Source organism: Gavialis gangeticus, unplaced genomic scaffold (assembly GCF_001723915.1).
Source record: "Gavialis gangeticus isolate Ggan-Ray unplaced genomic scaffold, GavGan_comp1, whole genome shotgun sequence".
Lineage (NCBI taxonomy): Eukaryota > Metazoa > Chordata > Crocodylia > Gavialidae > Gavialis > Gavialis gangeticus.
The window spans coordinates 11,655,147-11,665,576 of record NW_017729015.1 but is presented as its reverse complement, the minus strand read 5'-3'; the positions used below and the strand labels follow the sequence as shown (position 1 = coordinate 11,665,576).

Below are 10,430 nucleotides of genomic sequence, written 5' to 3'. Positions count from 1 at the left end.
CCCCTAGGGAGGCATTCGGAGCCTGGAAGGTGGTCGGGCCCAGGGAGGTGGGCCGCTCGACGCAGAAGCGCCCCCTACTGGCCCGCCTCACGTGGTGGAAACAGCAGAGGGATACGAATACCCAGCTGTGTTCCTGAGGTGGGATCTCTGCACCCGCCACAAGCCCATCTGAATACAGAAAGGGAATGGAAGGAAAAGGAGATCTGAACAAGGAAGCGCAGGAAGCAAAAGCTTACAGGTGATGAAAACATCGGGCCAGAGGGTGGCTCAGCATAAGGGACTGATGTGCTGACTCGGATGGGAAGGGGAGAATTGCCATGAGGGCGTCTCGTATTCAAGACAAAAATGAGAGCAGATGTTGGGCGAGGCTAGCATGGAGGGAGGCGAGAGCAGAAGGCTGCCACAGCTCGGGAAGGAGCCAAAGGGGGAACAAGACAGCAAGACGGAGATGAGAACAGCTCCTCAGAAAATCAGATCTGAGCCAGAGCCGGGAAGCGGGCTTTGCCAGGGTGGGATCTTGGCGTTAGAGCTGTTGATACGAGCCGAATTTGTTACAGTAAACTGCAAAATAAAAAAGGGAAAAAAATCAGCACGCCTTAATATTGTGCCATTTAACACCAGGGTAATTACCACCAGTGGGAACCTACCGCCCACACAATTATGTGCTAGGATAAACTGGAGGCACGTAATTACCATTACAAATAACTCACTTCTTGCCTTTATTACATCTGACGCCGGGAGAAACTCCCATCAGCAATTCCCCCACTGCAAAGTTAGTTGCTTGCTTTTGCTTCCGCTGCATTTTCTCCCTGGCAGAGAGGGTCAGGCGGCATGAGAGAGGACTCATCATCAGCGAGTGCTGGGTTTTGAGGCTAGCAGATAAATGGCCCCTCCGCCAAGAGCCAAACGCACTAATTTGCTGTGGGGATGATAAACCATATGGTGCCTGGCAGGGGAGGCTTTTCTCTCCGGCAAGTCCCAGGTGAGCCACCGCTGCACACAGAACGGGGCTTCTCCTGGGGGCAGACTGGGGAGGCAACCAGGCACTAGAGCAGCCACTTAGGGTAGGGACTGGTTTCATGCAGATCGCAGGCTCCCCGTCTCTCCTTCTGGCTTCTGAATGGAGAAGGGTTCATTTAATTATGCTTCATTTCCACCCTGTCCATCTGAGAGCACAAGGAAGTGGGCATGTGGAGGCTTCCTTGGCCTACATGTGCAAGGACTAAATACCCCAAGCCTGGAGGCCTCTTTCAGTCCTTTGGTCAAACATGGTGGGCAAAGCCATGCGAGGGTAGTGCTTGGGTCCATCTAGAAGCAGCCAAAAAGTCAGGGGTGGATCAGATTTCCAGCTCCCACTTGCTTCCTAGGGCACCTGGAACTTGGCACAGGCCCCCTCCCCATTGCACGTGTAAGGGGGCAAAGGAATTAGGATCTAGGCTGGAGCTAAATGAACACCTGACCTTTCCGATCTACCTGGCCCTGCAGTGCCTATGTGCTGCAGCTCTGCAGGCAGAAGGGACCTGGCCTGGCCAGTGCTGTGCCAGTACCAGCTCCCCCTCCAGGAAGAAGCACAGAGGAGCGTTGATGTACAACTCCAAGTGTGTGTGACATGCTGCCGCGTGCACATCACATCTCCCCAGCAGCTGCTGCTCCACTGGATGAGCACAAACTCCTACTGCCACCTGCTAAGGAGGCTGTTCCTTTAAGTCAACTGGTAGAGGCACCTACCACAGTATTGGCAGTCCCCAGGTTGGATCCATGTTGCCTACTGTTAAAGGTTATCACACAGGAAGAAAAGTCAGTGAGAGAAAGGAGAGGCTCCGGAAGACCAGGCCATGCAGCACATCCTATTTCTCCAGGCTGCGGGGAGTTACAATGGCCTGGGGGATGCTAAGGGGAACTCCCAGGGAAAGAAACTCAGGCAGATTTCTCCCTGATCTCTGGCCACCCTTCAAGCAAGGGGAGGAAGTAACTGTCCCCTGGGGTTCTGCAAAGCACACCCAGGCCACCACATCTGAGGTCCCTTCCAGCCCCTAACATCTATGGATCTATGAGTCTCATTCTCTTTGTTTCACAGATGTGAGAAAGAGAAGAGGTTGAGGGAGAGAATGGGATTCACCCAAGAACACGCCGAGTCAATGGCTGAGCTGGGGGAAGACCCCAGGAGTCCTGGCTCCCAGTCTTCTGCTCTGACTAGACCCCAGTCCTTCCATTTGAGTAGACAAATCATTGCAGCATCTGGCTGGTGGGAGAGGGTGCCGTGTCCTGCTTTGCTCGACCCAGGTCCAGCTTGGAGAGGAGAATGCCCTGTTCCCGGAGCGCCCATGGGAGCACTCTGCCAAATGCAACCAGACTCCGGCCCTGCCTGCAACAAGGCACCTCCCTGGGCACATGAGCAGAAGGCAGGCAAGTAGAGCCATGTACCCATTCAGTCAAGGGGTGGCCAGTGGTGGCATTGAGGGCAAGCAGGGAGCACGTGGGCCTTTGGTGAAGCTGCTCTGCCTTGCACCAGGGACCAGGGCAGCCTCTGCAAGGCACAGCTCCAAGAAGCTGCCTCCACTCCCCTCTCCTGGCCCTCAATCCCTGGACCGTGGCTGCGTCGGTGGCAGCCGACACCTGCACGGCAACCACTCAAGCACAGAGGGAAATGACCGTGCACAAGAAGAGGGCAATAAAGCATGTGCATGAGGCAGGGCAGAATGGCAGCACTGGCTGATTTATCACTGCGCTTCTTAACACCAGCTCTAACTTGCTCTCCGGCAGTTGGAGGGCATCAGACGGGGATCTCAGCAGTGTCAAGAGACACAACTTACCCCAAATGCCTTTGCGGGGGACTTGGCCCCAACTTGCCTGGTCTTCCAGCCCACTCAGCTCTTGGCCACTCTATGATTGACGCCAGCTGGTGCCTGCCAGGGCAGGCAGGTATCAATCGGGCGCAAAGAGCCCGGGACTTGCAGGCCCTCAGAGGACCAGCTGCGGATCAGACCAGATACCAAACCTACAGGCTTGCTGTCGCTGAATCTCCATCTGCAACCACAGTACACGTCTTTCAGGGGAGTGCTGCCGAGACTCCTGGGCTCTATTTCCAGCTCTACCATTGTCTGGGTGACCTAGAAACTCAGAGGTGAGCCCAAGCTGACCATAAGTCATCCCCACACCCAAGAAGCTGGTGCCTTGTCCTCAGACAGCCCCAGCCCAGAGACACAAAGAACATGATTGAACGGTCTTGTTATCTGGGGACGGTTTCCACGTGGGCTCCAGGGCACCCTGACATGCCCAGTGCCCCTTGCTGTCCTTTGCGACTCCGGGCTTCCTTCCCTGGAAGGGAAATAAGGCAGAGAGAGAGACCAGACTCTGCACCCAACTCTGCCCCCGGCTCAGGCAGCACTCCTGGACAAGTCACCTTCCTGATTTGTGCCTCAGTTTCCCCATCCATCATGCAGTGAAAAGTGAAGGAGACACGGGTGAGGGAGTCTCTGCTCCCCGCCTGCTGAGGGGTCCCCAACCAGTCTCTGCACAATATTCTCCTCCTCCTCCCACCATCTCCGGAAACGCTCTCTGCTTCTCTCCTGGCCTCTGCAGCTCCATCCCCCCTTTGCCCCATGTCCCACATCTCCTCCTCTCTTGCGCCAGCCTTGGAGTAAGTAGCACAGCAGCAGCCCATCAGCAGGACTCCTTGAGGTGAGAAGCACCATGTCAGACTCCATTGGGAGGGGTGGGGGAAGGACTTGTCCATCTCAGTCAGGGCCAAAGGGTCCCAGTCTGAAAGACATGCAAGCAATGGGCCCAGGTAATGGCAGAGAGACAGGGATAGTGGGTTGCCCAACCACAGAGTCTAGTGCTCATTAGGATAATTGCAGGGGAAGAAGGGGAAAGCTGAAAGAGATGCAGGACAGTGGGAAGGCAGGCTGGGCTGTGCAGGGCAGGGGCACCTAGAGACAGGCCATGGACATGGGAAGAGCAAGGGAGAGCAGGCTGTGTGACATTGCCAGCTCCTGTTCCCTAAGGGGCAGAGAAATGGCAGGAGGGCACCCAACCAAGGCATAAAGACCCAGGGCCCCTCTGTCTAAAGCCTCCACAACCCCGAGACACAGCTCATGCTTACTCTCTACCACATGCCCAGCCTGGCCAATGCTCTCCCCACCATCCAGGGCTCACCAGCCAGGGCTCCCTTAACAATAAGGGCCAAGCTCGTGGCAGACAAGACAAGGGCAATACCACCACCTTTTCCTCCATTGGTCACAAAGCACATCACACCCCAGACTGCAGGGAACCTACAGCCTCACCTCAAAGTAAAGGAGTAAACCTGAGTCTCTCTTGGGACTAGGCTACACCTCTGAGCCTCCGCACAACTCCTTGCCCTCTGAACATAACCAGTGCTGCAAAAAAACCCTCTCCCAGAGGCCCAAGAGGAGCATTAAAATCCAGTTGACAACAGATGTCCTGAGTCCACCAGCAAGTCCAAGCAGCGTCGGCAAGAGCAGCAGCATTGATCCGGCGTCCTGGAGATGCGCCAGGTCGAGGGCTGGCCTGAGCCCAAGAATTCCCTTCATTGAGCTGCCACCACTTCCCAGCCTCCCAGCAGTACAAGGCCAGCACTATCACAACAGAGACAGAAGCCCAGATCTCTGCAGTCGGGGTGTTCATCTAGGACAGGCAAAACCCAGATCCAAGGGCATGCCCTGCCCCATTTGGGCCAGGGACTAAACCAAAAGGAGGGTGGCCTGGCTGTTGTTTCAATGGGAGACCCATTATCATGAGCAGCAGATCCACCCTGGACCCAAGACATCCTCTCCATGGAGGTGGAGTCAAAACAGATCTACTGTATTTGCAAAGACAACTTGGTTCCAGCAGCAAATGCTTTGTTGGTAGGTCTATGAACAGGTCCGCTACTCAGCATCCTCTGCCTAATTGGTGCCCCCCTACCGTTCCCCTGGACTAGGCAGCACACTCCTCCTTTTTCCATGTCAAACCCACTACAGTCTGCTTCACTGTAACAAGGAAGCAAGGGAAGGCAGCAGAAATGCACAGTTAAAGGGCTGCTAAGCTCCAACTCAGAGAGAGCCACATTTTGGCAGCAGGAGGGACAGGACTCCGAGCAGCGAATGATAGCAAAGTGCCTAAATGCTCCTGCATGCAGAGAAGAGGAATGTCGAGAGCATCCTTCCCAAAATTGGTCACACTTATGTTCGCCTCTGCCCACCCCTCAGTAAAGCCTCCTTGCTGGCAGTCTCCATTCACACACAAGCATCCTCCAGGCTGTCTAATCTCTCCCAGGCTTGGCCTCTCTATCCAGGAGCATTTTTGACACTGTATCACCCAGCACTCTACAAAGATATGGTGAGATGTACTTCTGTGCTGTCACCCAGCTGGACGATTTCCAAGGCACTCAGTGACCCAGTCTGCTCCAGACCTTGCCAGTGGGACCGGCCTCCTGAATGGAGCCTAGGGGAAGCATTGCAAAGAACAAACACATGTCCATCTCACTCACCGCCCAGCTCCTACTGCGATGCAAGCCTCATGGTCCCAGGGGACTGTTCTCTTCTAGGGAGAGTCCTCCCTCGGGCAACACAGCACCATGGGTCTGGAAGGAAGAATGGCACAGTGTGTGAAAAGCAGAAGAAGATGGCAGCAGGTGATGTGCTTTGTTGGAAAAGTGATTTTCATCGACTCCAAAGCAACCCCAAGCCGTCCAAAGTTTCTCTAGAAAGATTTATCCCATGCAGCAAAAGACAGGTGCACATGCACATGCACACCAGGGGATGGGGCTTCTCCCCAGAAGCCTTACAGCCCTGGGAAGTGAGACAGACCTGCTGGCTTTGTTTGGAGCCAAGGCAGGCATCCTTCCAGGGAGGACAGGAACAACTGCCCAGGGATAAGACAACAGAGCTCCACATTGCATTTGCTGGGGGACCTGAGCCTTCAGAGGTCGAAAGGTGATGCTGAAGCTTTGAGGGGGGAGCTCACAAAGAGATCCGCTGTCCCAACTTTCTGAATCGGAGCCATAATGAGCCCATTACTGAAATGTCACCCAGCAAGACAGCCCCTCTGATGCCTCCTGGGGTCTTTCAGTATTCAACAGAGGCTCATGAAACATCATTGTCACTTCCCGTGGAGACGTATCATCTTTCACCTGGGCTTTCGGGGCTCTTGCAGACCTGCTGTGGTGAGAGATATGGGCCCCGAATACCAGCCAACACTTGGTTAACCCAGACCCACTTTGGGGCCCAGGAACCAGTCAAAAGGTGCAGTGGTAGCTCAACCTTTCAGCTCTGTGGGCCAGATGAGTGGTGCAGGGCCAGTCTGTGGGATAGATTGGATTCTGCAGGACAGGATCTGGCCTGTGGGTGCACAGGTAGGTCCCACACCACCTCTGCCTGGCTCCCAGGCTCTAGGATCAGGCCCTGCACCACCTCCATGCAGCCCGATGTGCCCAGATCAGGCCCTGCATGCCTGATCTACTGCACTGAGCCATTGCCTGCGGGGCTACCCACAGACCTGTGGGGAAACAGGACTCTGGGGGCCAGAGACAGCCCATGAGCTGGGGATCAAACACCCCTGTGGTAGAGCAAAGAACATGGGAGCCATCGCTTAAACCAGCACAGCTCTACCAATTTCCATGGTGCTACACCAGATTCTGCTATCATGGGTTTTGTTTGACCTGTGAAGATTTCGGAGAGAATGCTATTTGGAGCTAAGGCTTTCCCTCCCACCCAGCCCTTCCCTGATATATAAGCAAGTTTACATTTATTGGAAAGGAAACATTTCTGCCCATTGTTCCTTCCATAAAGGCAGTAATTCTGTAGCTATTGGATAGGAAATGACTTTTAAAAAAATACCGAGGGTGGGGGGTACATTCTCAGCTGATATAAATCAGCAAAGTGACACAGCTCAGAGCACAGGCTGGGGAAACTGGGTATGCTTGCATTGGTGTATTGAATGTGTCTTTGGTCATTTTAAATACAGCTCACACTACTTGTAGGGGTAGGTGGTGTTTAGCTTCTTATTGAATACATGTCCAAGAGGATCCTACAGAAGCAGCACAGCAGGCTCCCTCCAGCAGGGGAGTTACTGCTGACTTCAGGATAATTACAGCAGTTCTGCTCTTTCAAATGAAAAAGACGCTGCTGTTAGCAGAAGGCTGCAGCCATAGCATCACGCCAGTGGGAGAAGCAATGCTGTTACAGTCAGAGCGACTCAAAAACCCCATTAATGTCACTGCCGGGTTTTATACGGACTTGGCTCAATAAACCGTATTCTGCCAGGTGCTGAACATGCTGACCTTCATCCACCACATGCCTCAAGCCTGCAAGCAGCCAATGGAGGGCAATGAAACGACGCCCGTTGTTAAAGCCAAGCGTGAGCCCAAGTGCTTTGCAGGTGACATGGGGGTGAGAGAAAGCCCCATCTGAATCAATGCTCTCTCTAGGTTTTGAGTCACAGCTCAGTAGAAGCCTCTCTGTTGCCTTTGCTTCGCTTAAGATCAGTCCATAAACTCCCCGTTCCAAATCCATCCTGCTCCTTGCCCATCTTCCCAGTCATCTCCGTCTACTGTAGTAAAACAAGTAAGGCTTATGACAGACATTTGCCCTAAAGAGCTACCCAGCTATGGTAGAGCAAGCTGGAATCCATTCTGCTTTGCAAATTAGCAGCCAGATTGCCAGAGGAGTTCCCGCCATGGGATCCTTATTACTCCCGACGAGAGCAGAATGCACACACAGATTGAATTTCCAACACTGCCTTACAACCACGGCCACAGCAGTCAGAAAAATGGCCTTTCCACTTACAAACTGAGTCAATTTGATCTACACTCATTGGAAGAAAATATGGAATCCCACCAGGTCCTTTTTACCGCACTTTCCATCTATTTCCCTTTTTTTTAAGCTGGTTGCAAAAGAAGAGTTATAGAAAGCAAACATTTTATTTTAATCCTAATTACACTCTTATTTTATTAGGCTGCATTAGTAAAATTTACTCAATCCCACAAGAAACGGGCTTCACAAGGATCCACCTAATTTAGTACGTAATTTTGTATCAAGTAATTATTTTTTTTTCATAAGTTGAATTAGCTAAAAGCAGGTCCCAAATATTTCATTAGTTGTTTCAGGCAGGAAAGAGATAGCGTAATTAGTCAGAACTTTGTCATTCCTCTAAGTAATTACTTCACTCGGAGCGTGTGAAGAATGCACCGTTGTGCAAGTGCGGAGATGGGCAGGAGAAGATGGTACGATGGAGGGCTTGGGTGGGGCCCAGAGGATGCAATGTTGGGAGCCCCGGGGTTTCAGTGGGCTTTGGACAGGCCCTTCCAGGGAGTGCCCAAAGAGGATAGATGGGGGAAACTTCATGGAGGTCCATGTTGCCACCCCAGTCCACACCAGAGGAAAAATAAAAAACCCTGTCCACATTGCAGGTCCAGAAGACACTGCCTTTATGTATTGCCCCTCAATAGGTTTGCATTACATGCCACCTGTCCTGGCAGAGAACAGAGGCAGGACCCTGGGCTCCACGCCCAGCCACTGATGGCCACAACCTCTCAGTCCACCTCATGGCCTCTCTCATCTTTCCTTTCCTTCTCAATTTGGAAGAGAGCCCATGCCCAAGGACTCCTCACACACAGACATGGAACAACGGGCTCCTCATGCCAAGTTAGAAAGCCTGGAGGGAGAGATGCCCATAAAGCACTAACACGTAGACCACCAGTCATTCAGCCCACTTTGCAGCCAAGCCAGTACCATGCTGTTTCACCCTGGCTGATTGCCAGGGATCCTGGTTTTCTCCGATTTAAAAACATCATCAATTTCCTGTTAAAAAGGAACCCCAAATCCACATTTTTCTGTGATATAAATGAAACACCACTAATATAGATAGATAGATAGTGATGTTTCATTTTAATCATGGAAAAATGTGGGTTTGGGGTTAATTTTTTTTTAACCAAAACTTGGGGACTTTTTTTTAAATCAGAGAAAACCAGGATCCCTGCTGATCACCACCCCCAAGAGACATTCTGAAATGACGGCACGTTGACCAGTCTGCATCCATCCTTCTGTTGCAGCTGACTTGCTTCTGCCTGACTGCAGAGACCTCCAAGGATGCTGGCACGGAGGAGGAAGGACTGCCCTAGAGGCAAAATCTTGGGGCAGGAAGAGAGGCCGAGTTTACAAAATGCAAAGCGCAGGTCACTGCTGCCAAGGCATGCCTGGCAAACCAACAGGCCCAAGAAGTGTGGGCACTTTCTAGAGACAGAGCAAACACCTTACACATATTAGTGTTAGAGCAGCCAAGCATCTCACAATCTAAGGCACTCACACCCCCCTCTACAAGACAGCAGTGCTAGTAGCTGCCGGGGTATAGATCAGAGCTGACCAACTGGTGGGCTATCGGCCACAAGCACCTCTGAGAGGTTAACCAGCACCCCAGGCTCTTCCTCACTCCTCCAGCTTCCACTGCCTGCCCCCACCCCTGGGGGCAGGGCAGGGTGGCATGGCCTGGTAGGCTGAAGGAACGCAGGGCCAGGGAGCACCGTGTTGCATGGTGCAATGGGGGCACAGACCCCATGCGGTGTGGCACAGCAGGGGGGACCCATACGGCACGGCATGCAGCCAGCACGGCATGTGCCCCAGCCACTCAGAACTCAAACAGCTCCGTTACAGATAATGCAAAGCGTTGCAATACTAAGCGACGATCCCAGGGTCACAATAAAAGTCTGTGGCACAGCAGGGGTCCAAATCTAGGTTCCAGGTGGCTGTCCTCGGGTTCATCCTCCCTCCCTCCTTATCAAAGGGGGCAGGTGGTGCCGGAGGACCCCAGCTGGGGATGATGCGTTGGAGAGCACCGTACAACCGCAGTATGAGCCTCTAACCTTTGCTCTCCCATGAACTCAAGCCTGCAAAGCAGTCCTGTACACATGGGGAGGTATTCGCCAGACACCCACACTGCACAAACACCCACGGGCACGTGCACAAACTCCCCATGTAGCTCTACCAGGCTCCAACCCTGCTCACAAGGAGATTCTCCTAGCAGCCCACTCCCGACTAGAACAACCCTGGCTGGCTCACTTCACCTCTCTTACCCTCCCTAGGCCTCAGCTGGTCTGAAGGAGCCTGAAGGATGACAAATGCCTCATCTTCCCGGCCCCCCCCGCTTGCAGCGCGCTGCCCGTGGCGCCACGCGACGGCCCGTCAGCGGGCCCACGATGCAGTACAGGGGCTGGCTGGAGACTTGGCAATCCGCTGCCTCTCCTCTAACAGCTGAACATTTTCTAGCTCATTGGAGAAGATTAGTGGTACGCTTACTGCACTGCAAGGAAACGCTCCTTGGCCTTGTTTATCCTCAGATGAATGGAGCCTGTTAAAGGTTGGGGGGAAGCTCTCCCAAGAAGACCCTGGGAGAACAAGGGGCCACGCAGGATACACGCCAGCCTCCGCACTCGT

General features: G+C 53.2%; 1 protein-coding gene across 2 annotated transcripts in view; it reads right to left on the bottom strand.

Moving 5' to 3' along the window:
- The window catches only part of DLGAP3 (DLG associated protein 3), a 55,367-nt gene extending 49,787 nt beyond the window's left edge, over window positions 1-5,580 (bottom strand). For both annotated transcript variants that reach the window (XM_019512230.1, XM_019512231.1), the window contains exon 1: window positions 5,492-5,580. The gene's annotated coding sequence lies outside the window, so the exon portion shown is untranslated. The remainder of the gene's footprint in view (window positions 1-5,491) is intronic.
- Window positions 5,581-10,430: the final 4,850 nt, after the last annotated feature.